Here is a 26,431-nt window from a genome sequence, read left to right on the forward strand (position 1 = left end):
TGTGCAGCACACTGGGCTGAGCAGTGCACACAGACTGAGTCACTGTGTGACTGTGTATCGTTTTTTTCAGGCAGAGAACGGATATATTAAATAAAACAAACAACTGCACTGTCTCTGGTGGTCACTGGTCACTGTGGTCGTCAGTCACTAAACTCTGTCTGCACTCTGCACTCTCTTCTAATCTACAGTATCACAGCAATCTCTCTCTCTCTCTTCTAAATCTAATCTAAATGGAGAGGACGCCAGCCACGTCCTCTCCCTATCAATCTCAATGCACGTGTGAAAATGGCGGCGACGCGCGGCTCCTTATATAGAATCCGAGTCTCGCGAGAATCCGACAGCGTCATGATGACGTTCGGGCGCGCTCGGGTTAACCGAGCAAGGCGGGAAGATCCGAGTCGCTCGGACCCGTGAAAAAAAAAGTGAAGTTCGTGCGGGTTCGGATTCAAAGAAACCGAACCCGCTCATCTCTATATATAATATTATATATATCTGTCTGACTGCTCAGCTCACACAGCTTATAATTGTGGGGGAGACTGGGGAGCACTACTGCAGTGCCAGTTATAGGTTATAGCAGGAGCCAGGAGTACATAATATATTATATAGTGAGTGACCACCAGACACACAGTGCAGTTTATTTAATATATCTGTTCTCTGCCTGAAAAAAGCGATACACACAGTGACTCAGTCAGTCACATACCATATCTGTGTGCACTGCTCAGGCTCAGGCCAGTGTGCTGCATCATCTATTATCTATATATAATATTATATATATCTGTCTGACTGCTCAGCTCACACAGCTTATAATTGTGGGGGAGACTGGGGAGCACTACTGCAGTGCCAGTTATAGGTTATAGCAGGAGCCAGGAGTACATATTATATTAAAATTAAACAGTGCACACTTTTGCTGCAGGAGTGCCACTGCCAGTGTGACTGACCAGTGACCTGACCACACTGACCACCAGTATAGTTAGTAGTATACTTATATTGTGATTGCCTGAAAAAGTTAAACACTCGTCGTGTGACTTCACTTGTGTTTTTTTTTTTTTTTTTATTCTATAAAAATAAAACTCATTCTGCTGACAGACAGTGTCCAGCAGGTCCGTCATTATATAATATATAATATATACCTGTCCGGCTGCAGTAGTGATATATATATATTTTTTATATCATTTATCATCCAGTCGCAGCAGACACAGTACGGTAGTTCACGGCTGTGGCTACCTCTGTGTCTCTGCACTCGGCAGGCAGTCCGTCCATAATTGTAATACCACCTAACCGTGGATTTTTTTCATTCTTCTTTATACATACATAGTTACATAGACATCTTCTCTTTATCAACCAGTCTATATTAGCTGCAGACACAGTACAGTACGGTAGTTCACGGCTGTGGCTACCTCTGTGTCTGCACTCGGCAGGCAGTCCGTCCATAATTGTATACCACCTAACCGTGGTTTTTTTTCATTCTTCTTTATACATACATAGTTACATAGACATCTTCTCTTTATCAACCAGTCTATATTAGCTGCAGACACAGTACAGTACGGTAGTTCACGGCTGTGGCTACCTCTGTGTCTGCACTCGGCAGGCAGTCCGTCCATAATTGTATACCACCTAACCGTGGATTTTTTTCAGTCTTCTTTATACATACATAGTTACATAGACATCTTCTCTTTATCAACCAGTCTATATTAGCTGCAGACACAGTACAGTACGGTAGTTCACGGCTGTGGCTACCTCTGTGTCTGCAGTCGGCAGGCAGTCCATAATTGTATACTAGTATCCATCTCCATTGTTTACCTGAGGTGCCTTTTAGTTGTGCCTATTAAAATATGGAGAACAAAAATGTTGAGGTTCCAAAATTAGGGAAAGATCAAGATCCACTTCCACCTCGTGCTGAAGCTGCTGCCACTAGTCATGGCCGAGACGATGAAATGCCAGCAACGTCGTCTGCCAAGGCCGATGCCCAATGTCATAGTACAGAGCATGTCAAATCCAAAACACCAAATATCAGAAAAAAAAGGACTCCAAAACCTAAAATAAAATTGTCGGAGGAGAAGCGTAAACTTGCCAATATGCCATTTACCACACGGAGTGGCAAGGAACGGCTGAGGCCCTGGCCTATGTTCATGGCTAGTGGTTCAGCTTCACATGAGGATGGAAGCACTCAGCCTCTCGCTAGAAAAATGAAAAGACTCAAGCTGGCAAAAGCAGCACAGCAAAGAACTGTGCATTCTTCGAAATCCCAAATCCACAAGGAGAGTCCAATTGTGTCGGTTGCGATGCCTGACCTTCCCAACACTGGACGTGAAGAGCATGCGCCTTCCACCATTTGCACGCCCCCTGCAAGTGCTGGAAGGAGCACCCGCAGTCCAGTTCCTGATAGTCAGATTGAAGATGTCAGTGTTGAAGTACACCAGGATGAGGAGGATATGGGTGTTGCTGGCGCTGGGGAGGAAATTGACCAGGAGGATTCTGATGGTGAGGTGGTTTGTTTAAGTCAGGCACCCGGGGAGACACCTGTTGTCCGTGGGAGGAATATGGCCGTTGACATGCCAGGTGAAAATACCAAAAAAATCAGATCTTCGGTGTGGAGGTATTTCACCAGAAATGCGGACAACAGGTGTCAAGCCGTGTGTTCCCTTTGTCAAGCTGTAATAAGTAGGGGTAAGGACGTTAACCACCTCGGAACATCCTCCCTTATACGTCACCTGCAGCGCATTCATAATAAGTCAGTGACAAGTTCAAAAACTTTGGGTGACAGCGGAAGCAGTCCACTGACCAGTAAATCCCTTCCTCTTGTAACCAAGCTCACGCAAACCACCCCACCAACTCCCTCAGTGTCAATTTCCTCCTTCCCCAGGAATGCCAATAGTCCTGCAGGCCATGTCACTGGCAATTCTGACGAGTCCTCTCCTGCCTGGGATTCCTCCGATGCATCCTTGCGTGTAACGCCTACTGCTGCTGGCGCTGCTGTTGTTGCCGCTGGGAGTCGATGGTCATCCCAGAGGGGAAGTCGTAAGCCCACTTGTACTACTTCCAGTAAGCAATTGACTGTTCAACAGTCCTTTGCGAGGAAGATGAAATATCACAGCAGTCATCCTACTGCAAAGCGGATAACTGAGGCCTTGACAACTATGTTGGTGTTAGACGTGCGTCCGGTATCCGCCGTTAGTTCACAGGGAACTAGACAATTTATTGAGGCAGTGTGCCCCCGTTACCAAATACCATCTAGGTTCCACTTCTCTAGGCAGGCGATACCGAGAATGTACACGGACGTCAGAAAAAGACTCACCAGTGTCCTAAAAAATGCAGTTGTACCCAATGTCCACTTAACCACGGACATGTGGACAAGTGGAGCAGGGCAGGGTCAGGACTATATGACTGTGACAGCCCACTGGGTAGATGTATGGACTCCCGCCGCAAGAACAGCAGCGGCGGCACCAGTAGCAGCATCTCGCAAACGCCAACTCTTTCCTAGGCAGGCTACGCTTTGTATCACCGCTTTCCAGAATAAGCACACAGCTGAAAACCTCTTACGGCAACTGAGGAAGATCATCGCGGAATGGCTTACCCCAATTGGACTCTCCTGTGGATTTGTGGCATCGGACAACGCCAGCAATATTGTGTGTGCATTAAATATGGGCAAATTCCAGCACGTCCCATGTTTTGCACATACCTTGAATTTGGTGGTGCAGAATTTTTTAAAAAACGACAGGGGCGTGCAAGAGATGCTGTCGGTGGCCAGAAAAATTGCGGGACACTTTCGGCGTACAGGCACCACGTACAGAAGACTGGAGCACCACCAAAAACTACTGAACCTGCCCTGCCATCATCTGAAGCAAGAAGTGGTAACGAGGTGGAATTCAACCCTCTATATGCTTCAGAGGTTGGAGGAGCAGCAAAAGGCCATTCAAGCCTATACAATTGAGCACGATATAGGAGGTGGAATGCACCTGTCTCAAGTGCAGTGGAGAATGATTTCAACGTTGTGCAAGGTTCTGATGCCCTTTGAACTTGCCACACGTGAAGTCAGTTCAGACACTGCCAGCCTGAGTCAGGTCATTCCCCTCATCAGGCTTTTGCAGAAGAAGCTGGAGGCATTGAAGAAGGAGCTAAAAGGGAGCGATTCCGCTAGGCATGTGGGACTTGTGGATGCAGCCCTTAATTCGCTTAACAAGGATTCACGGGTGGTCAATCTGTTGAAATCAGAGCACTACATTTTGGCCACCGTGCTCGATCCTAGATTTAAAGCCTACCTTGGATCTCTCTTTCCGGCAGACACAAGTCTGCTGGGGTGCAAAGACCTGCTGGTGACAAAATTGTCAAGTCAAGCGGAACGCGACCTGTCAACATCTCCTCCTTCACATTCTCCCGCAACTGGGGGTGCGAGGAAAAGGCTCAGAATTCCGAGCCCACCCGCTGGCGGTGATGCAGGGCAGTCTGGAGCGACTGCTGATGCTGACATCTGGTCCGGACTGAAGGACCTGACAACGATTACGGACATGTCGTCTACTGTCACTGCATATGATTCTCTCAACATTGATAGAATGGTGGAGGATTATATGAGTGACCGCATCCAAGTAGGCACGTCACACAGTCCGTACTTATACTGGCAGGAAAAAGAGGCAATTTGGAGGCCCTTGCACAAACTGGCTTTATTCTACCTAAGTTGCCCTCCCACAAGTGTGTACTCCGAAAGAGTGTTTAGTGCCGCCGCTCACCTTGTCAGCAATCGGCGTACGAGGTTACATCCAGAAAATGTGGAGAAGATGATGTTCATTAAAATGAATTATAATCAATTCCTCCGCGGAGACATTGACCAGCAGCAATTGCCTCCACAAAGTACACAGGGAGCTGAGATGGTGGATTCCAGTGGGGACGAATTGATAATCTGTGAGGAGGGGGATGTACACGGTGATATATCGGAGGGTGAAGATGAGGTGGACATCTTGCCTCTGTAGAGCCAGTTTGTGCAAGGAGAGATTAATTGCTTCTTTTTTTGGGGGGGTCCAAACCAACCCGTCATATCAGTCACAGTCGTGTGGCAGACCCTGTCACTGAAATGATGGGTTGGTTAAAGTGTGCATGTCCTGTTTTGTTTATACAACATAAGGGTGGGTGGGAGGGCCCAAGGACAATTCCATCTTGCACCTCTTTTTTCTTTTCTTTTTCTTTGCATCATGTGCTGATTGGGGAGGGTTTTTTGGAAGGGACATCCTGCGTGACACTGCAGTGCCACTCCTAGATGGGCCCGGTGTTTGTGTCGGCCACTAGGGTCGCTAATCTTACTCACACAGTCAGCTACCTCATTGCGCCTCTTTTTTTCTTTGCGTCATGTGCTGTTTGGGGAGGGTTTTTTGGAAGGGACATCCTGCGTGACACTGCAGTGCCACTCCTAGATGGGCCCGGTGTTTGTGTCGGCCACTAGGGTCGCTAATCTTACTCACACAGCTACCTCATTGCGCCTCTTTTTTTCTTTGCGTCATGTGCTGTTTGGGGAGGGTTTTTTGGAAGGGCCATCCTGCGTGACACTGCAGTGCCACTCCTAGATGGGCCCGGTGTTTGTGTCGGCCACTAGGGTCGCTAATCTTACTCACACAGCTACCTCATTGCGCCTCTTTTTTTCTTTGCGTCATGTGCTGTTTGGGGAGGGTTTTTTGGAAGGGACATCCTGCGTGACACTGCAGTGCCACTCCTAGATGGGCCCGGTGTTTGTGTCGGCCACTAGGGTCGCTTATCTTACTCACACAGCGACCTCGGTGCAAATTTTATGACTAAAAATAATATTGTGAGGTGTGAGGTATTCAGAATAGACTGAAAATGAGTGTAAATTATGGTTTTTGAGGTTAATAATACTTTGGGATCAAAATGACCCCCAAATTCTATGATTTAAGCTGTTTTTTAGTGTTTTTTGAAAAAAACACCCGAATCCAAAACACACCCGAATCCGACAAAAAAAATTCGGTGAGGTTTTGCCAAAACGCGTTCGAACCCAAAACACGGCCGCGGAACCGAACCCAAAACCAAAACACAAAACCCGAAAAATTTCAGGCGCTCATCTCTAGTATTTAATAGGCCTTTCTCTCAGTCAGAAAATAAAAGCTGACCCCTTTCACGCCAATTACAGTTGTTGTGTCTTTATTTTATAAGATAAGTGTGCTTGAGTGGAGCATAGATGCATCTGATGTGTGAGGTTTAGTATCTTTATAAATAAGTGCACATACATGGTATTCTGGTATAGGCGTACCGCACTCACTTTATATAGTGCAAATGTAGACACATCTGGGTACGCTTTCTCTATCAATAAGGAAAAGGATCAATAGAAGGTGAACTGTGACTTGTGAAATAACAATACTACACATAGGGCCAGATTCAATTCCTATCGCTGGTCCTGGCACCTGCGAACGCCTACCGGCAACTATTCAAATGTTGCTGCCGATGGGCGCGATAATTTAATTTCAGCTCGCTACCCCCTGGGGTTGGCAAACTAAAATGTGCGTAAAGAGACCCGTTTGGGCGCCCAACCTGACCTTTTTATGCTCACGCCCATTAGTTTAGTTGGGTTTAGGTGCTTTGCGTGCCTAAACCCGAGTCTAATGGGCGTGATCAGCACGATAAGTGGGGACAATTGAATATCGCCCCGGGAGATCGGGGGCATGATTAAACAATTGAATTCCCCGCCCCCCCATTGTATTTATACATTTTTTATTTCAAACAAACAGGAACAAAACAAAAAGTAAAAGGATTCCTACTAGCCATCAACACTTCAGAAGAAAAGGAACGTATTGTATATTCAACTTATGTTCTACTATATATATCACCTTGTATTTGAAATTTGTCAGCGACCTGCCTTGTGTTTCCCAGTCCAAATCTCTCTTGTGTCATTAGCTGTAAGGGTGTGATGTTACCCTCTGTGACAGGAACGCGCTAATTAGGGCTGCTAACGCGCACATTCTGAGGGCCAACTATTTTTTTTTTTATTCTTTATTTTCTTATTTTAGTTGTTTCATACCAAGTTTTCTTTTTGACATACTAAGACAAAACAAAACAAATATTATTAGATGTTATAAGAATCTTGATAACTTGCGCATGCAAGACTGGATTTACATAAATGTAGGCAGCTGGAGTACTATGTCCTGCCTAGATTGCCACCTACACTTTTGCTTTCTAAACCTGAAAAAGGGTTTGAAAACACTCTTTATTGTTAAATGTATCTTTTGTTCAAGATGTGTCCGTCAGGATAGTGGAAACAGCATGTAACATAGAAACGGGATCGGTATGTGATCTCGGCGGACGGGATGCCAGCGGTCACAATAACGTCGCCGGTAGGGTGGCCAATCCTGGGCCATTTTTTCAATCCTGGGTATCGGGATTGAAAAATGGTCAATCTTGGGACTCCCGGGATTGGCTTTCTTCACTGTGTGTCCGCTCGCCCGCCCGCCCGCCCCGCTTCTCCCCACCCACCTTGCAGACAAATCAACTCACCAAACTGCTGGGGCGGGTGGGTGAGACACTTCCTCCAGATGACGTTGAGGGCAGCGGGCACTGTGTTGTCTGCAGGGGGAGCCGGGGGGAGTCGGGAGGAGTCGTCGGGTGACTGCGCAGCGTGACCTCAGAGTCAGAGGACATGCTGCGCAGGGGGAGGAGGGAGCCTGGCAGCGTTCAGAAGTCATGATGCGGCTGCACAGGGAGAGCTGGGAGGAGCGAGCTGGGCAGCGTTGAGCGTCCTGAGGATGCTCAACGATGCCCGGCATTAAAGGGCCGCCTGATCGCTCAATCCTCGGGATTAGAGCTCCCAATCCCGGGATTGAATCCCGGCCCATTTTTGGCCTAAATCCAGGGGTCCCGCCTATCCCGATCCTGGGATTGGCCACCCTAGTCGCCGGCAACCCAATGGTGAAGATCCCAAGAGGGGTGAGGTAAGTATTAAAATCCCCTATCTACCTCCCTAACCCTAATCCTCCCTTACCAAAGCATACCCCTAACCTCCCCCCTTAGTACCTAACCCTAACCTCCCCCTTAGTGAATAAACCTATCCCCCTTAGTGCCTAATCCTAACCTGCCCCTTTCCACAGCCTAACCCTAACCCTTCCTCCTTAGTGCATAGACCTAACCCCTCCCCCCTGGGTGTGCCTAACCCCAACCCAACCTCCCTTCAGCCTAACCCTAACAACCCCCCCCCCCCCCTGCAGCCTATCCCTAGCCCCCCCCCCCCCTTCCACTCCCCCAGGTGGCACGCCTAAACCTAACACACACACACAGCAGTCAAACCCTCACCCTCCTGACTATACTTACCTTTGGGATTCTGGCGTCGGGGTTCTGGCGGGATTCCAGCAACGGTATTTTGGCTGCCAGGATCCCAACAGCAAGTACCTTGAACAGATCCCATAGAAACATAGAATTTGATTAGATAAAGGCACTTGGCCCATCTGGTTTGCCCTAAAATAGTCTGAGCTATGTCACATATCAGATGTGTGAACCACGTATACTTGTTTATAAACAAAAAATTGATGGTTTGCCGTGTACTGTAGTTCGGCCCCACTTGATGCATAGGATTTTTCCATTGCCCAATTGCTGTTTTACGTTTGATGAAATTCATGTTTGCAACGTACAAAAACAGTGCAATTCTGACAATTTTATTTGTTTGATTATGCTTGGATTGTTCTTGTTCCTCTGGGCAGTCTAGGAGCAAACTCAGGGGGTTTTGTCTGCTGCTTCTTGATATACTGTATATTTAGTTTTTTTTCCTGGCATGGGCATGTTGCCAGTGACCTCCACGATACCAGCCACCCTGCTGCTAGTTTTGCATTTCAAAAATATGCAGTTGTTATTAGTGATGAGCGGGTTCGGTTTCTCGGAAACCGAACCCCCCCGAACTTCACCCTTTTTACACGGGTCCGAGGCATACTCGGATTCTCCCGTATGGCTCGGTTAACCCGAGCGCGCCCGAACGTCAACCGAATCCAAAACACACCCGAATACGACAAAAATTTTTAAGGGAGGTTTTGCCAAAACGCGTCCGAATCCAAAACCAAAACACAAAACCCGAAAAATTTCCGGTGCACATCTCTACACAGCATAGACAAGCCATCAGGAATGCCTTACTTACGAGTTTGGCTGAACAACCAGTGGCGAGGCATTTCTTGGAAAGGAAACATAATATGGCTATGTTAAGACATAGAATAATTGACCATGTCCCAGAAAATAAAAGAGGGGGCAATCGGGGGAAAAAACTTTTACAGCTAGAATGAGAATCTAGTGATGAGCGGGTTCGGTTCCTCGGAAACCGAACCCCCCCGAACTTCACCCATTTTACACGGGTCCGAGGCATATTCGGATTCTCCCGTATGGCTCGGTTAACCCGAGCGCGCCCGAACGTCATCATCCCGCTGTCGGATTCTCGCGAGATTCGGATTCTATATAAGCAGCTGCGCGTCGCCGCCATTTTCACTCGTGCATTGGAAATGTTAGGGAGAGGACGTCGCTGGCGTCCTCTCCGTGTATTGTTGATGCAAATATTTGGATTGCTTTACTTATTGCTTAATTGTGGGGACTGGGGAGCAGCTGTATATTAATATAGGAGGAGTACAGTGCAGAGTTTTGCTGATCAGTGACCACCAGTTTTATCCGTTCTCTGCATTAAAAAAACGCTCATTATCTGTGCTCAGTGTGCTGCATATATCTGTGCTCACACTACTTAATTGTGGGGACTGGGGAGCAGCTGTATTATATAGCAGGAGTACAGTGCAGAGTTTTGCTGACAGTGACCACCAGTATACGTTGTCTGCCTGAAAAACACTCCATATCTGTGCTCAGTGTGCTGCTTTATTGTGGGGACTGGGGACCACCAGTATAATATTATATAGGAGGAGTACAGTGCAGAGTTTTGCTGACCAGTGACCACCAGTATACGTTGTCTGCCTGAAAAACACTCCATATCTGTGCTGCATTGTAGACAGTATATAGTAGGAGTACAGTGCATAATTTTGCTGATCACCAGTATATAATATATAGGAGTACGGTACAGAAGGCCACTGCTGTACCTACCTCTGTGTCGTCAAGTATACTATCCATCCATACCTGTGGTGCATTTCAGTTTTGCACAGTTTGCTGACCACCAGTATATAATATATAGCATTACGGTACAGTAGGCCACTGCTGTACCTACCTCTGTGTCGTCAAGTATACTATCCATCCATACCTGTGGTGCATTTCAGTTTTGCACAGTTTGCTGACCACCAGTATATAATATATAGCATTACGGTACAGTAGGCCACTGCTGTACCTACCTCTGTGTCGTCAAGTATACTATCCATCTACATTCTATACCTGTGGTGCATTTTAGTTTTGCAGTTTGCTGACACAGTGACCACCAGCATATATAGCAGTACGGTACGGAAGGCCACTGCTGTACCTACCTCTGTGTCGTCAAGTATACTATCCATCTAGATTCTATACCTGTGGTGCATTTCAGTTGTGCAGTTTGCTGACACAGTGACCACCAGTATATATAGCAGTACGGTACGGAAGGCCACTGCTGTACCTACCTCTGTGTCGTCAAGTATACTATCCATCTAGATTCTATACCTGTGGTGCATTTCAGTTGTGCAGTTTGCTGACACAGTGACCACCAGTATATATAGCAGTACGGTACGGAAGGCCACTGCTGTACCTACCTCTGTGTCGTCAAGTATACTATCCATCTACATTCTATACCTGTGGTGCATTTTAGTTTTGCAGTTTGCTGACAAGTGACCACCAGCATATATAGCAGTACGGTACGGAAGGCCACTGCTGTACCAACCTCTATGTCGTCAAGTATACTATCCATCTACATTCTATACCTGTGGTGCATTTTAGTTTTGCAGTTTGGTGACACAGTGACCACCACTATATATAGCAGTACGGTACGGAAGGCCACTGCTGTACCTACCTCTGTGTCGTCAAGTATACTATCCATCTAGATTCTATACCTGTGGTGCATTTCAGTTGTGCAGTTTGCTGACACAGTGACCACCAGTATATATAGCAGTATGGTACGGAAGGACACTGCTGTACCTACCTCTGTGTCGTCAAGTATACTATCCATCTACATTCTATACCTGTGGTGCATTTCAGTTGTGCGCAGTATATATAGTAGTAGGCCATTGCTATTGATACTGGCATATAATTCCACACATTAAATAATGCAGAACAAAAATGTGGAAGGTAAAATAGGGAAAGATCAAGATCCACTTCCACCTCGTGCTGAAGCTGCAGCCACTAGTCATGGCCGAGACGATGAAATGCCATCAACGTCGTCTGCCAAGGCCGATGCCCAATGTCATAGTAGAGAGCATGTAAAATCCAAAAAACAAAAGTTCAGTAAAATGACCCAAAAATCAAAATAGAAAGCGTCTGATGAGAAGCGTAAACTTGCCAATATGCCATTTACGACACGGAGTGGCAAGGAACGGCTGAGGCCCTGGCCTATGTTCATGGCTAGTGGTTCAGATTCACATGAGGATGGAAGCACTCATCCTCTCGCTAGAAAAATAAATAGACTTAAGCAGGCAAAAGCACAGCAAAGAACTGTGCGTTCTTCTAAATCACAAATCCCCAAGGAGAGTCCAATTGTGTCGGTTGCGATGCCTGACCTTCCCAACACTGGACGGGAAGAGCTTGCACCTTCCACCATTTGCACGCCCCCTGCAAGTGCTGGAAGGAGCACCCGCAGTCCAGTTCCTGATAGTCAAATTGAAGATGTCACTGTTGAAGTACACCAGGATGAGGATATGGGTGTTGCTGGCGCTGGGGAGGAAATTGACAAGGAGGGTTCTGATGGTGAGGTGGTTTGTTTAAGTCAGGCACCCGGGGAGACACCTGTTGTCCGTGGGACGAATATGGCCATTGACATGCCTGGTCAAAATACAAAAAAAATCAGCTCTTCGGTGTGGAATTATTTCAACACAAATGCGGACAACAGGTGTCAAGCCGTGTGTTGCCTTTGTCAAGCTGTAATAAGTAGGGGTAAGGACGTTAACCACCTAGGAACATCCTCCCTTATACGTCACCTGGACCGCATTCATCAGAAGTCAGTGACAAGTTCAAAAACTTTGGGTGACAGCGGAAGGAGTCCACTAACAACTAAATCCCTTCCTGTTGTAACCAAGCTCCTGCAAACCACACCACCAACTCCCTCAGTGTCAATTTCCTCCTTACACAGGAAAGCCAATAGTCCTGCAGGCCATGTCACTGGCAAGTCTGACGAGTCCTCTCCTGCCTGGGATTCCTCCGATGCATCCTTGAGTGTAACGCCTACTGCTGCTGGCGCTGCTGTTGTTGCTGCTGGGAGTCGATCGTCACCCCAGAGGGGAAGTCGGAAAACCACTTGTACTACTTCCAGTAAGCAATTGACTGTCCAACAGTCCTTTGCGAGGAAGATGAAATATCACAGCAGTCATCCTGCTGCAAAGCGGATAACTCAGGCCTTGGCAGCCTGGGTGGTGAGAAACGTGGTTCCGGTATCCACCGTTAATTCAGAGGCAACTAGAGACTTGATTGAGGTACTGTGTCCCCGGTACCAAATACCATCTAGGTTCCATTTCTCTTGGCAGGCGATACCGAAAATGTACACAGACCTCAGAAAAAGAGTCACCAGTGTCCTAAAAAATGCAGTTGTACCCAATGTCCACTTAACCACGGACATGTGGACAAGTGGAGCAGGGCAGACTCAGGACTATATGACTGTGACAGCCCACTGGGTAGATGTATTGCCTCCCGCAGCAAGAACAGCAGCAGCGGCACCAGTAGCAGCATCTCGCAAACGCCAACTCGTTCCTAGGCAGGCTACGCTTTGTATCACCGCTTTCCAGAAGAGGCACACAACTGACAACCTCTTACGGAAACTGAGGAACATCATCGCAGAATGGCTTACCCCAATTGGACTCTACTGTGGATTTGTGACATCGGACAACGCCACCAATATTGTGCGTGCATTACATCTGGGCAAATTCCAGCACGTCCCATGTTTTGCACATACATTGAATTTGGTGGTGCAGAATTATTTAAAAAACGACAGGGGCGTGCAAGAGATGCTGTCGGTGGCCCGAAGAATTGCGGGCCACTTTCGGCATTCAGCCACCGCGTGCCGAAGACTGGAGCACCACCAAACATTCCTGAACCTGCCCTGCCATCATCTGAAGCAAGAGGTGGTAACGAGGTGGAATTCAACCCTCTATAAGCTTCAGAGGATGGAGGAGCAGCAAAAGGCCATTCGAGCCTATACATCTGCCCACAATATAGGCAAAGGAGGGGGAATGCACCTGACTCAAGCGCAGTGGAGAATGATTTCAACGTTGTGCAAGGTTCTGCAACCCTTTGAACTTGCCACACGTGAAGTCAGTTCAGACACTGCCAGCCTTAGTCAGGTCAGTCCCCTCATCAGGCTTTTGCAGAAGAAGCTGGAGACATTGAAGGAGGAGCTAAAACAGAGCGATTCCGCTAGGCATGTGGGACTTGTGGATGGAGCCCTTAATTCGCTTAACCAGGATTCACGGGTGGTCAATCTGTTGAAATCAGAGCACTACATTTTGGCCACCGTGCTCGATCCTAGATTTAAAACCTACGTTGTATCTCTCTTTCCGGCAGACACAAGTCTGCAGAGGTTCAAAGACCTGCTGGTGAGAAAATTGTCAAGTCAAGCGGAACGTGACCCGTCAACATCTCCTCCTTCACATTCTCCCGCAACTGGGGGTGCGAGGAAAAGGCTAAGAATTCCGAGCCCACCCGCTGGCGGTGATGCAGGGCAGTCTGGAGCGAGTGCTGACATCTGGTCCGGACTGAAGGACCTGCCAACGATTACTGACATGTCGTCTACTGTCACTGCATATGATTCTCTCACCATTGAAAGAATGGTGGAGGATTATATGAGTGACCGCATCCAAGTAGGCACGTCAGACAGTCCGTACGTATACTGGCAGGAAAAGGAGGCAATTTGGAGGCCCTTGCACAAACTGGCTTTATTCTACCTAAGTTGCCCTCCCTCCAGTGTGTACTCCGAAAGAGTGTTTAGTGCAGCCGCTCACCTTGTCAGCAATCGGCGTACGAGGTTACTTCCAGAAAATGTGGAGAAGATGATGTTCATCAAAATGAATTATAATCAATTTCTCCGTGGAGACATTCACCAGCAGCAATTGCCTCCAGAAAGTACACAGGGACCTGAGATGGTGGATTCCAGTGGGGACGAATTAATAATCTGTGTGGAGGGGAATGTACACAGTGAAAGGGGTGAGGAATCGGAGGATGATGATGAGGTGGACATCTTGCCTCTGTAGAGCCAGTTTGTGCAAGGAGAGATTGATTGCTTCTTTTTTTGGCGGGGGCCCAAACCAACCAGTCATTTCAGTCACAGTCGTGTGGCAGACCCTGTCGCTGAAATGATGGGTTCGTTAAAGTGTGCATGTCCTGTTTATACAACATAAGGGTGGGTGGGAGGGCCCAAGGACAATTCCATCTTGCACCTCTTTTTTCTTTCATTTTTCTTTGCATCATGTGCTGTTTGGGGACTATTTTTTTGAAGTGCCATCCTGTCTGACACTGCAATGCCACTCCTAGATGGGCCAGGTGTTTGTGTCGGCCACTTGGGTCGCTTAGCTTAGTCACACAGCTACCTCATTGCGCCTCTTTTTTTCTTTGCATCATGTGCTGTTTGGGGACAATTTTTTTAATCTGCCATCCTGTCTGACACTGCAGTGCCACTCCTAGATGGGCCAGGTGTTTGTGTCGGCCACTTGGGTCGCTTAGCTTAGTCACACAGCGACTTGGTGCGCCTCTTTTTTTCTTTGCATCATGTGCTGTTTGGGGACAATTTTTTTGAAGTGCCATCCTGCCTGACACTGCAGTGCCACTACTAGATGGGCCAGGTGTTTGTGTCGGCCACTTGTGTCGCTTAGCTTAGCCATCCAGCGACCTCGGTGCAAATTTTAGGACTAAAAATAATATTGTGAGGTGTGAGGTGTTCAGAATAGACTGAAAATGAGTGGAAATTATGGTTATTGAGGTTAATAATACTATGGGATCAAAATTACCCCCAAATTCTATGATTTAAGCTGTTTTTAAGGGTTTTTTGTAAAAAAAAACGAATCCAAAACACACCCGAATCCGACAAAAAGTTTTCAGGGAGATTTTGCCAAAACGCGTCCGAATCCAAATCACGGCCGCGGAACCGAATCCAAAACCAAAACACAAAACCTGAAAATGTCCGGTGCACATCACTAGTTGTTATACTTGCATGTGGGAGATCACTGAAGGTCATTCCATAGACTTCAATGCATTTAACTTGTGCAACTCTTCGATGAGGAGATAATAGGAAACAGTGGTTTCCATGTCCATACTCACTTTTATTTGTTCATTTTGCAGTTGTTAAAATGCATCATATTGTTCTCAATTGCTATGTGACCTAATAACTCTTATAAATTGCTGCTACCTGCATACTATTGTATTGTGAGAGGACTAGCACTCTGCAATAGGATTCATAGGAAAGCTATGTGTAGAGCATACTTGTCTACCTGACCCTCTCCATGAGGGAGAAAATGCTCTGTTCCTGGACTCTCCTGGTAATGTATGATTGCCATCACCTGTGGTGAAACACCTTTCTTATCAATTACCTAGCTCACCACAGGTGATGGCAATCATACATTACCAGGAGAGTCCAGGAACAGAGCATTTTCTCCCTCATGGTGAGGGTCGGGTAGGCAAGTATGGTGTAGAGGAGGAGATAAATGCATTGCGAACAATGGTGAATTTACTAAATGGTGATCCTATCCTTCACTGAGCACTTCACTGAGAAACAGTGACGTTCAGATTCTAGGGCATAGGTCTGCAAACTTGGTCCTCAGGACCCCACACAGTGTATGTTTTGCAGATCTCCTCACAGACCTTTTAAAATGTGTCTGTGAGTAATTAATACACCTGCGCACCTGCTGGGTTACCTGCAAAACATGCACTGTGTGGGGTAATGAGGACCAAGTTTGCAGACCTATGTTCTAGGGCAGTGGTTCTCAAACTCGGTCCTCAGGACCCCACACAGTGCGTGTTTTGCAGGTAACCCAACAGGTGCACAGGTGTATTAATTACTCACTGACACATTTTAAAAGGTCCGCAGATGCAGCTTATTATTTCACTTGTGATTCTGTGAGGAGACCTGCAAAACATGCACTGTGTGGGGTCCTGAGGACCGAGTTTGAGAACCTGTGTTCTAGGGGTTGCTGTAAAAGCGTGGCAAAACAGAGGCGTGGCTTCATAGGGAAGGGTCGTCGTCACAGATATGCCCCCAGTAGCTGTGCCCCCAGATTTGCCCCAAGTAGTTGTGCCACCCCCAGTAGATTTGCCCCCTGTAGCTGGCTGTGCCCCCAGTAGTTGTGCCCCCCTGAAGATTTGCCCCCAGTAGTTGTGCCCCCAGCAGCTGTGCCCCCAGTTAACTTGCCCCCAATAGCTGTTTCCCGTGTAGCAGTGCCCCCTGTAGTTGTTCCCCTAGTAGTTGTGCCTTCAGATGATTTGCCCCATGTAGATTTGCCCCTGTAGCTGTGCCCCCAGTAGCAGTGCCCCTGTAGTTGTTCCCCTAGTAGTTGTGCCTTCAGTTGATTTGCCCCATGTAGATTTGCCCCAGTAGCTGTGCCCCCAGTAGCAGTGCCCCTGTAGTTGTTCCCCTAGTAGTTGTGCCCCTGTAGTAGTGCCCCCAGTAGCTGTGCCCCCAATTGATTTGCCCCCAGTAGCTGTTCCCCCTGTAGCAGTGCCCCCAGTAGTTGTGCCCCCTGTAGATGTGCCCCTTGTAGCAGTGCCCCCAGTATGTACCCCCAGTATGTGCCCCCTGTGGCAGCTTTAAAACCATAAAAGAAAAATCACAATACTCGCTCCTGCTTCCGGACCGCTGCTGCTGCTGTCTCCGGGCGCCGGCTCCTCTCTATGGGAGAGATGTCATGACGTCTCTCCCATAGCAGCGCCGCACTGACACTAAAGGTCAATATTGACTTCTAGCCAGAGTCAGCGACGCCGGCTGCAGCGGGCGCACATGGTGCTTGCTGCAGCCAGGGAGCGGGGAGGGAGGATAATAGTAGCGGCTCTTGCCACGGCGGCGCCCTCAGGGCAAAAAGCCTGCTTGCCCATAGCAAGAGCCGCTACTGTGCAGATGCATATACTGTTTAGCCATGTCATACACATTTGAATACACCTGTGCTAGCCAGAGAGATGTGCTGCAAACATAGGAGTACATTTACTAAGGTGGGAGCTTTTTTTTTAGAACTGGTGATGTTGCTTAAGCAACCAATCAGATTTTTACTTAACATTTATCTAGCTGCTTCTAGAAGATAATAGATAGCATATGATTGGTTGCTATGGGCAACATGACCAGTTCTTAAAAAAAAGCTCCCACCTTAGTAAATTTACCACATGGACTGATTATTACACATTCCCTGAGAATGGAGAACTTCACAGTGATGAATGTCATGACATTTCCAATCACTATGACAACATTAATGTCAACATGGTTAAAATGCTGCCATCATTAATGTCGACGATTGCTAAATGTTGACAGTGACAGAATGTCTACATCATTCATTTTGTCTTAATTGTGTTAATATTTTTGTTTTCCAATAGACATAGCAATAGGGTAGGTCAGTGGTTCCCAAACTGTGTGCCTAGGCGCCCTGGGGTGCCTCAGGACACTAGCAGGCGTGCCTTGAATTGGTGGTCCAGGACCAATTCAAACTATTTTTGGTCAAAGTAATAGACAAAACCAGTGCTTGTGGCTGACAAACAGAAGCAAATATTGTCCCTCACCACACTAAAGAAACTAAGGATGACAAAAACATAATTCACTTATTGTTTTCAAAAATTATCAATAAGAAACTTTTGGCCTACGTGTGCTGTGAAAAAAATCTGCTACTCTAGGGTGCCATGATTCAAAAAAAGTTTGGGAACCACTGGGGTAGGTGTTAGGGTTAGCTTTAGGCTTAGAGAAAAAAGATATTAAAAATACTTTATTGACATTAAACAATGTCTACATTACATCAGTGTCGACATTAGTTGATTACAGCCATGTTGTTACTCATGTCAGCATAATGAACGTCAACATTCTGAAGATCTACAAGATGTACCACAGCCATCTTACGAGCATGTACAGTACTACTGTATCAGTTTTCACAATCTCATGAATTGGTTGCAAAAAGCAGCAATGACCATATAACCTTCCGAGGAAGCTGCTGGATCAGCAGAGAAACACGTTAAGGCTGACAATTTATATCCTGCTTCTTCATTCACTGGCCGCTGAGCTGCTCAGATGGTTAATAGGAAGCCATATCCACTGTGTTACGGTACAACATGTGTCCGCCTAGGAGTCCATAGAGGGTGAATCATGCTGACCAGTTTGCACATAGGCCCTCATTCCGAGTTGATCGCTCGCTAGCTGCTTTTAGCAGCAGTGCAAACGCTAAGCCGCCGCCCTCTGGAAGTGTATCTTAGCATAGCAGAATAGCGAACGAAAGATTAGCAGAACTACTCGGAAATCTTTTCCTGCAGTTTCTGAGTAGCTCCAGACCTACTCCTAGATTGCGATCACCTCAGTCCGTTTAGTTCCTGCTTTGATGTCACAAACACGCCCTGCATTCGGCCAGGCCACTCCCCCGTTTCTCCAGCCACTCCTGCATTTTTGCTTGACACGCCTGCGTTTTTTTTAGCACACTCCCGGAAAACGGTCAATTTCCGCCCAGAAACACCCACTTCCTGTCAATCACACACCAATCAGCAGAGCGACTGAAAAGCGTCGCTCGCCCCTGTATAAAATTGGTATGTTTTGTGTGAAATTACTTGGCGCGTGCACCCTGCGGCCCATACGCATGCACAGAACAGACGATTTTTAGCCTGATCGCTAGGCTGCGAAAAATGGCAGCGAGCGATCAACTCGGAATCACCCCCATTGTTCTTATCTCCCTACCTGATGCAGTAGATCCCAGACCATTGACTTGACAATTATGTTGATCCACTGCATTTTATACAAGGTTTTCTACATATTATATGGAAAGGTTTATAGATATATTGGGCTTTCATGTAGTGATGAGCGGGTTCGGTTTCTCGGAAACCGAACCCCCCCGAACTTCACCTTTTTTACACGGGTCCGAGGCAGGTTAGAACCTTCCCGCCTTGCTCGGCTAACCCAAGCGCGCCCGAACGTCATCATCCCGCTGTCGGATTCTCGCGAGATTCGGATTCTATATAAGCAGCCGCGCGTCGCCGCCATTTTCTCACTCGTGCATTGGAGATGATAGGGAGAGGACGTGGCTGGCGTCCTCTCCGTTTATTGTAGAACTAGAGAAGTTGATTGGTTTATTGCTTTTGCTTAATTGTGGGGAGGATTGGGGAGCAGCTGTTAGGAGGAGGAGTACAGTGCAGAGTTTTGCTGATAAGTGACCACCAGTTTTTATCCGTTCTCTGCCTGAAAAAAACGCTCCATACCATATCTGTGCTCAGTGTGCTGCATAATATATCTGTGCTGAGTGCTCACTAGAGATGAGCGGGTTCGGTTCCTCGGAATCCGAACCCGCCCGAACTTCAGCTTTTTTTACACGGATCCGAGCGACTCGGATCTTCCCGCCTTGCTCGGTTAACCCGAGTGCGCCCGAACGTCATCATGACGCTGTCGGATTCTCGCGAGGCTCGGATTCTATCGCGAGACTCGGATTCTATATAAGGAGCCGCGCATCGCCGCCATTTTCACACGTGCATTGAGATTGATAGGGAGAGGACGTGGCTGGCGTCCTCTCCATTTAGATTAGAAGAGAGAGAGTGAGATTGAGACAGAGACACTTGATTTACTGGAGCTTAGGAGTACTAGAGAGTGCAGAGTTTACTAGTGACTGACCACTGACCAGTGACCACCAGTGCAGTTTTATTTAATATAATCCGTTCTCTGCCTGAAAAAAACGATACACAGTGACTCAGTCACATACCATATCTGTGCTCAGCCCAGTGTGCTGCATCATCTATGTATAATATCTGACTGTGCTCACACAGCTTAATTGTGGGGGAGACTGGGGAGCAGTTATAGGTTATAGCAGGAGCCAGGAGTACATATTATTAAAATTAAACAGTGCACACTTTTGCTGCAGGAGTGCCACTGCCAGTGTGACTGACCAGTGACCTGACCACACTGACCACCAGTATAGTATACTATATTGTGATTGCCTGAAAAAGTTAAACACTCGTCGTGTGACTTGTGTGGTGTTTTTTTATTCTATAAAAAACTCATTCTGCTGACAGACAGTGTCCAGCAGGTCCGTCATTATATAATATATACCTGTCCGGCTGCAGTAGTGATATATATATATTTTTTATATCATTATTTATCATCCAGTCGCAGCAGACACAGTACGGTAGTTCACGGCTGTAGCTACCTCTGTGTCGGCACTCGGCAGTCCATCCATAATTGTATACCACCTACCCGTGGTTTTTTTTTTCTTTCTTCTTTATACATACTACATCTCATTATCATCCAGTCTATATTAGCAGCAGACACAGTACAGTACGGTAGTCCACGGCTGTAGCTACCTCTGTGTCAGCACTCGGCAGTCCATCCATAATTGTATACCACCTACCCGTGGTTTTTTTTTCCTTCTTTATACATACTACATCTCATTATCATCCAGTCTATATTAGCAGCAGACACAGTACAGTACGGTAGTCCACGGCTGTAGCTACCTCTGTGTCGGCACTCGGCAGTCCATCCATAATTGTATACCACCTACCCGTGTTTTTTTTTTCTTTCTTCTTTATACATACTACATCTCATTATCATCCAGTCTATATTAGCAGCAGACACAGTACAGTACGGTAGTCCACGGCTGTAGCTACCTCTGTGTCGGCACTCGGCAGTCCGTCCATAATTGTATACCACCTACCCGTGGTTTTTTTTTCTTTCTTCTTTATACATACATACTACATCTCATTATCAACCAGTCTATATTAGCAGCAGACACAGTACAGTACGGTAGTCCACGGCTGTAGCTACCTCTGTGTCGGCACTCGGCAGTCCGTCCATAATTGTATACCACCTACCCGTGGTTTTTTTTTCTTTCTTCTTTATACATACTACATCTCATTATCATCCAGTCTATATTAGCAGCAGACACAGTACAGTACGGTAGTCCACGGCTGTAGCTACCTCTGTGTCGGCACTCGGCAGTCCATCCATAATTGTATACCACCTACCCGTGGTTTTTTTTTCTTCTTTATACATACTACATCTCATTATCATCCAGTCTATATTAGCAGCAGACACAGTACAGTACGGTAGTCCACGGCTGTAGCTACCTCTGTGTCGGCACTCGGCAGTCCATCCATAATTGTATACCACCTACCCGTGGTTTTTTTCCCTTTCTTCTTTATACATACTACATCTCATTATCATCCAGTCTATATTAGCAGCAGACACAGTACAGTACGGTAGTCCACGGCTGTAGCTACCTCTGTGTCGGCACTCGGCAGTCCGTCCATAATTGTATACCACCTACCCGTGGTTTTTTTTTCTTTCTTCTTTATACATACTACATCTCATTATCATCCAGTCTATATTAGCAGCAGACACAGTACAGTACGGTAGTCCACGGCTGTAGCTACCTCTGTGTCGGCACTCGGCAGTCCGTCCATAATTGTATACCACCTACCCGTGGTTTTTTTTTCTTTCTTCTTTATACATACATACTACATCTCATTATCAACCAGTCTATATTAGCAGCAGACACAGTACAGTACGGTAGTCCACGGCTGTAGCTACCTCTGTGTCGGCACTCGGCAGTCCATCCATAATTGTATACCACCTACCCGTGGTTTTTTTTTTCTTCTTTATACATACTACATCTCATTATCATCCAGTCTATATTAGCAGCAGACACAGTACAGTACGGTAGTCCACGGCTGTAGCTACCTCTGTGTCGGCACTCGGCAGTCCGTCCATAATTGTATACCACCTACCCGTGGTTTTTTTTTCTTTCTTCTTTATACATACTACATCTCATTATCATCCAGTCTATATTAGCAGCAGACACAGTACAGTACGGTAGTCCACGGCTGTAGCTACCTCTGTGTCATCACTCGGCAGTCCATCCATAATTGTATACCACCTACCCGTGGTTTTTTTTTTCTTCTTTATACATACTACATCTCATTATCATCCAGTCTATATTAGCAGCAGACACAGTACAGTACGGTAGTCCACGGCTGTAGCTACCTCTGTGTCGGCACTCGGCAGTCCATCCATAATTGTATACCACCTACCCGTGGTTTTTTTTTCTTTCTTCTTTATACATACATACTACATCTCATTATCAACCAGTCTATATTAGCAGCAGACACAGTACAGTACGGTAGTCCACGGCTGTAGCTACCTCTGTGTCGGCACTCGGCAGTCCATCCATAATTGTATACTAGTATCCATCCATCTCCATTGTTTACCTGAGGTGCCTTTTAGTTGTGCCTATTAAAATATGGAGAACAAAAATGTTGAGGTTCCAAAATTAGGGAAAGATCAAGATCCACTTCCACCTCGTGCTGAAGCTGCTGCCACTAGTCATGGCCGAGACGATGAAATGCCAGCAACGTCGTCTGCCAAGGCCGATGCCCAATGTCATAGTACAGAGCATGTCAAATCCAAAACACCAAATATCAGTAAAAAAAGGACTCCAAAACCTAAAATAAAATTGTCGGAGGAGAAGCGTAAACTTGCCAATATGCCATTTACCACACGGAGTGGCAAGGAACGGCTGAGGCCCTGGCCTATGTTCATGGCTAGTGGTTCAGCTTCACATGAGGATGGAAGCACTCAGCCTCTCGCTAGAAAAATGAAAAGACTCAAGCTGGAAAAAGCACAGCAAAGAACTGTGCGTTCTTCGAAATCCCAAATCCACAAGGAGAGTCCAATTGTGTCGGTTGCGATGCCTGACCTTCCCAACACTGGACGTGAAGAGCATGCGCCTTCCACCATTTGCACGCCCCCTGCAAGTGCTGGAAGGAGCACCCGCAGTCCAGTTCCTGATAGTCAGATTGAAGATGTCAGTGTTGAAGTACACCAGGATGAGGAGGATATGGGTGTTGCTGGCGCTGGGGAGGAAATTGACCAGGAGGATTCTGATGGTGAGGTGGTTTGTTTAAGTCAGGCACCCGGGGAGACACCTGTTGTCCGTGGGAGGAATATGGCCGTTGACATGCCTGGTGAAAATACCAAAAAAATCAGCTCTTCGGTGTGGAAGTATTTCACCAGAAATGCTGACAACATTTGTCAAGCCGTGTGTTCCCTTTGTCAAGCTGTAATAAGTAGGGGTAAGGACGTTAACCACCTCGGAACATCCTCCCTTATACGTCACCTGCAGCGCATTCATAATAAGTCAGTGACAAGTTCAAAAACTTTGGCCGACAGCGGAAGCAGTCCACTGACCAGTAAATACCTTCCTCTTGTAACCAAGCTCACGCAAACCACCCCACCAACTCCCTCAGTGTCAATTTCCTCCTTCCCCAGGAATGCCAATAGTCCTGCAGGCCATGTCACTGGCAATTCTGATGATTCCTCTCCTGCCTGGGATTCCTCCGATGCATCCTTGCGTGTAACGCCTACTGCTGCTGGCGCTGCTGTTGTTGCTGCTGGGAGTCGATGGTCATCCCAGAGGGGAAGTCGTAAGCCCACTTGTACTACTTCCAGTAAGCAATTGACTGTTCAACAGTCCTTTGCGAGGAAGATGAAATATCACAGCAGTCATCCTGCTGCAAAGCGGATAACTGAGGCCTTGACAACTATGTTGGTGTTAGACGTGCGTCCGGTATCCGCCGTTAGTTCACAGGGAACTAGACAATTTATTGAGGCAGTGTGCCCCCGTTACCAAATACCATCTAGGTTCCACTTCTCTAGGCAGGCGATACCGAGAATGTACACGGACGTCAGAAAAAGACTCACCAGTGTCCTAAAAAATGCAGTTGTACCCAATGTCCACTTAACCACGGACATGTGGACAAGTGGAGCAGGGCAGGGTCAGGACTATATGACTGTGACAGCCCACTGGGTTGATGTATGGACTCCCGCCGCAAGAACAGCAGCGGCGGCACCAGTAGCAGCATCTCGCAAACGCCAACTCTTTCCTAGGCAGGCTACGCTTTGTATCACCGGTTTCCAGAATACGCACACAGCTGAAAACCTCTTACGGCAACTGAGGAAGATCATCGCGGAATGGCTTACTCCAATTGGACTCTCCTGTGGATTTGTGGCATCGGACAACGCCAGCAATATTGTGTGTGCATTAAATATGGGCAAATTCCAGCACGTCCCATGTTTTGCACATACCTTGAATTTGGTGGTGCAGAATTTTTTAAAAAACGACAGGGGCGTGCAAGAGATGCTGTCGGTGGCCAGAAGAATTGCGGGACACTTTCGGCGTACAGGCACCACGTACAGAAGACTGGAGCACCACCAAAAACTACTGAACCTGCCCTGCCATCATCTGAAGCAAGAAGTGGTAACGAGGTGGAATTCAACCCTCTATATGCTTCAGAGGTTGGAGGAGCAGCAAAAGGCCATTCAAGCCTATACAATTGAGCACGATATAGGAGGTGGAATGCACCTGTCTCAAGCGCAGTGGAGAATGATTTCAACGTTGTGCAAGGTTCTGATGCCCTTTGAACTTGCCACACGTGAAGTCAGTTCAGACACTGCCAGCCTGAGTCAGGTCATTCCCCTCATCAGGCTTTTGCAGAAGAAGCTGGAGACATTGAAGGAGGAGCTAAAACAGAGTGATTCCGCTAGGCATGTGGGACTTGTGGATGGAGCCCTTAATTCGCTTAACCAGGATTCACGGGTGGTCAAAGGAAAAGGCTCAGAATTCCGAGCCCACCCGCTGGCGGTGATGCAGGGCAGTCTGGAGCGACTGCTGATGCTGACATCTGGTCCGGACTGAAGGACCTGACAACGATTACGGATACGGACATGTCGTCTACTGGCACTGCATATGATTCTCTCCCCATTGAAAGAATGGTGGAGGATTATATGAGTGACCGCATCCAAGTAGGCACGTCACACAGTCCGTACTTATACTGGCAGGAAAAAGAGGCAATTTGGAGGCCCTTGCACAAACTGGCTTTATTCTACCTAAGTTGCCCTCCCACAAGTGTGTACTCCGAAAGAGTGTTTAGTGCCGCCGCTCACCTTGTCAGCAATCGGCGTACGAGGTTACATCCAGAAAATGTGGAGAAGATGATGTTCATTAAAATGAATTATAATCAATTCCTCCGCGGAGACATTGACCAGCAGCAATTGCCTCCACAAAGTACACAGGGAGCTGAGATGGTGGATTCCAGTGGGGACGAATTGATAATCTGTGAGGAGGGGGATGTACACGGTGATATATCGGAGGATGATGATGAGGTGGACATCTTGCCTCTGTAGAGCCAGTTTGTGCAAGGAGAGATTAATTGCTTCTTTTTTGGGGGGGGTCCAAACCAACCCGTCATATCAGTCACAGTCGTGTGGCAGACCCTGTCACTGAAATGATGGGTTGGTTAAAGTGTGCATGTCCTGTTTTGTTTATACAACATAAGGGTGGGTGGGAGGGCCCAAGGACAATTCCATCTTGCACCTCTTTTTTCTTTTATTTTTCTTTGCGTCATGTGCTGTTTGGGGAGGTTTTTTTGGAAGGGCCATCCTGCGTGACACTGCAGTGCCACTCCTAGATGGGCCCGGTGTTTGTGTCGGCCACTAGGGTCGCTTATCTTACTCACACAGTCAGCTACCTCATTGCGCCTCTTTTTTTCTTTGCGTCATGTGCTGTTTGGGGAGGGTTTTTTGGAAGGGACATCCTGCGTGACACTGCAGTGCCACTCCTAGATGGGCCCGGTGTTTGTGTCGGCCACTAGGGTCGCTTATCTTACTCACACAGCTACCTCATTGCGCCTCTTTTTTTCTTTGCGTCATGTGCTGTTTGGGGAGGGTTTTCTGGAAGGGACATCCTGCGTGACACTGCAGTGCCACTCCTTGATGGGCCCGGTGTTTGTGTCGGCCACTAGGGTCGCTTATCTTACTCACACAGCGACCTCGGTGCAAATTTTAGGACTAAAAATAATATTGTGAGGTGTGAGGTATTCAGAATAGACTGAAAATGAGTGGAAATTATGGTTTTTGAGGTTAATAATACTTTGGGATCAAAATGACCCCCAAATTCTATGATTTAAGCTGTTTTTTAGGGTTTTTTGAAAAAAACACCCGAATCCAAAACACACCCGAATCCGACAAAAAAAATTCGGTGAGGTTTTGCCAAAACGCGGTCGAACCCAAAACACGGCCGCGGAACCGAACCCAAAACCAAAACACAAAACCCGAAAAATTTCCGGCGCTCATCTCTAGTGCTCACACTGCTTAATT

This window comes from Pseudophryne corroboree, chromosome 9, assembly GCF_028390025.1.
Source record: "Pseudophryne corroboree isolate aPseCor3 chromosome 9, aPseCor3.hap2, whole genome shotgun sequence".
Lineage (NCBI taxonomy): Eukaryota > Metazoa > Chordata > Amphibia > Anura > Myobatrachidae > Pseudophryne > Pseudophryne corroboree.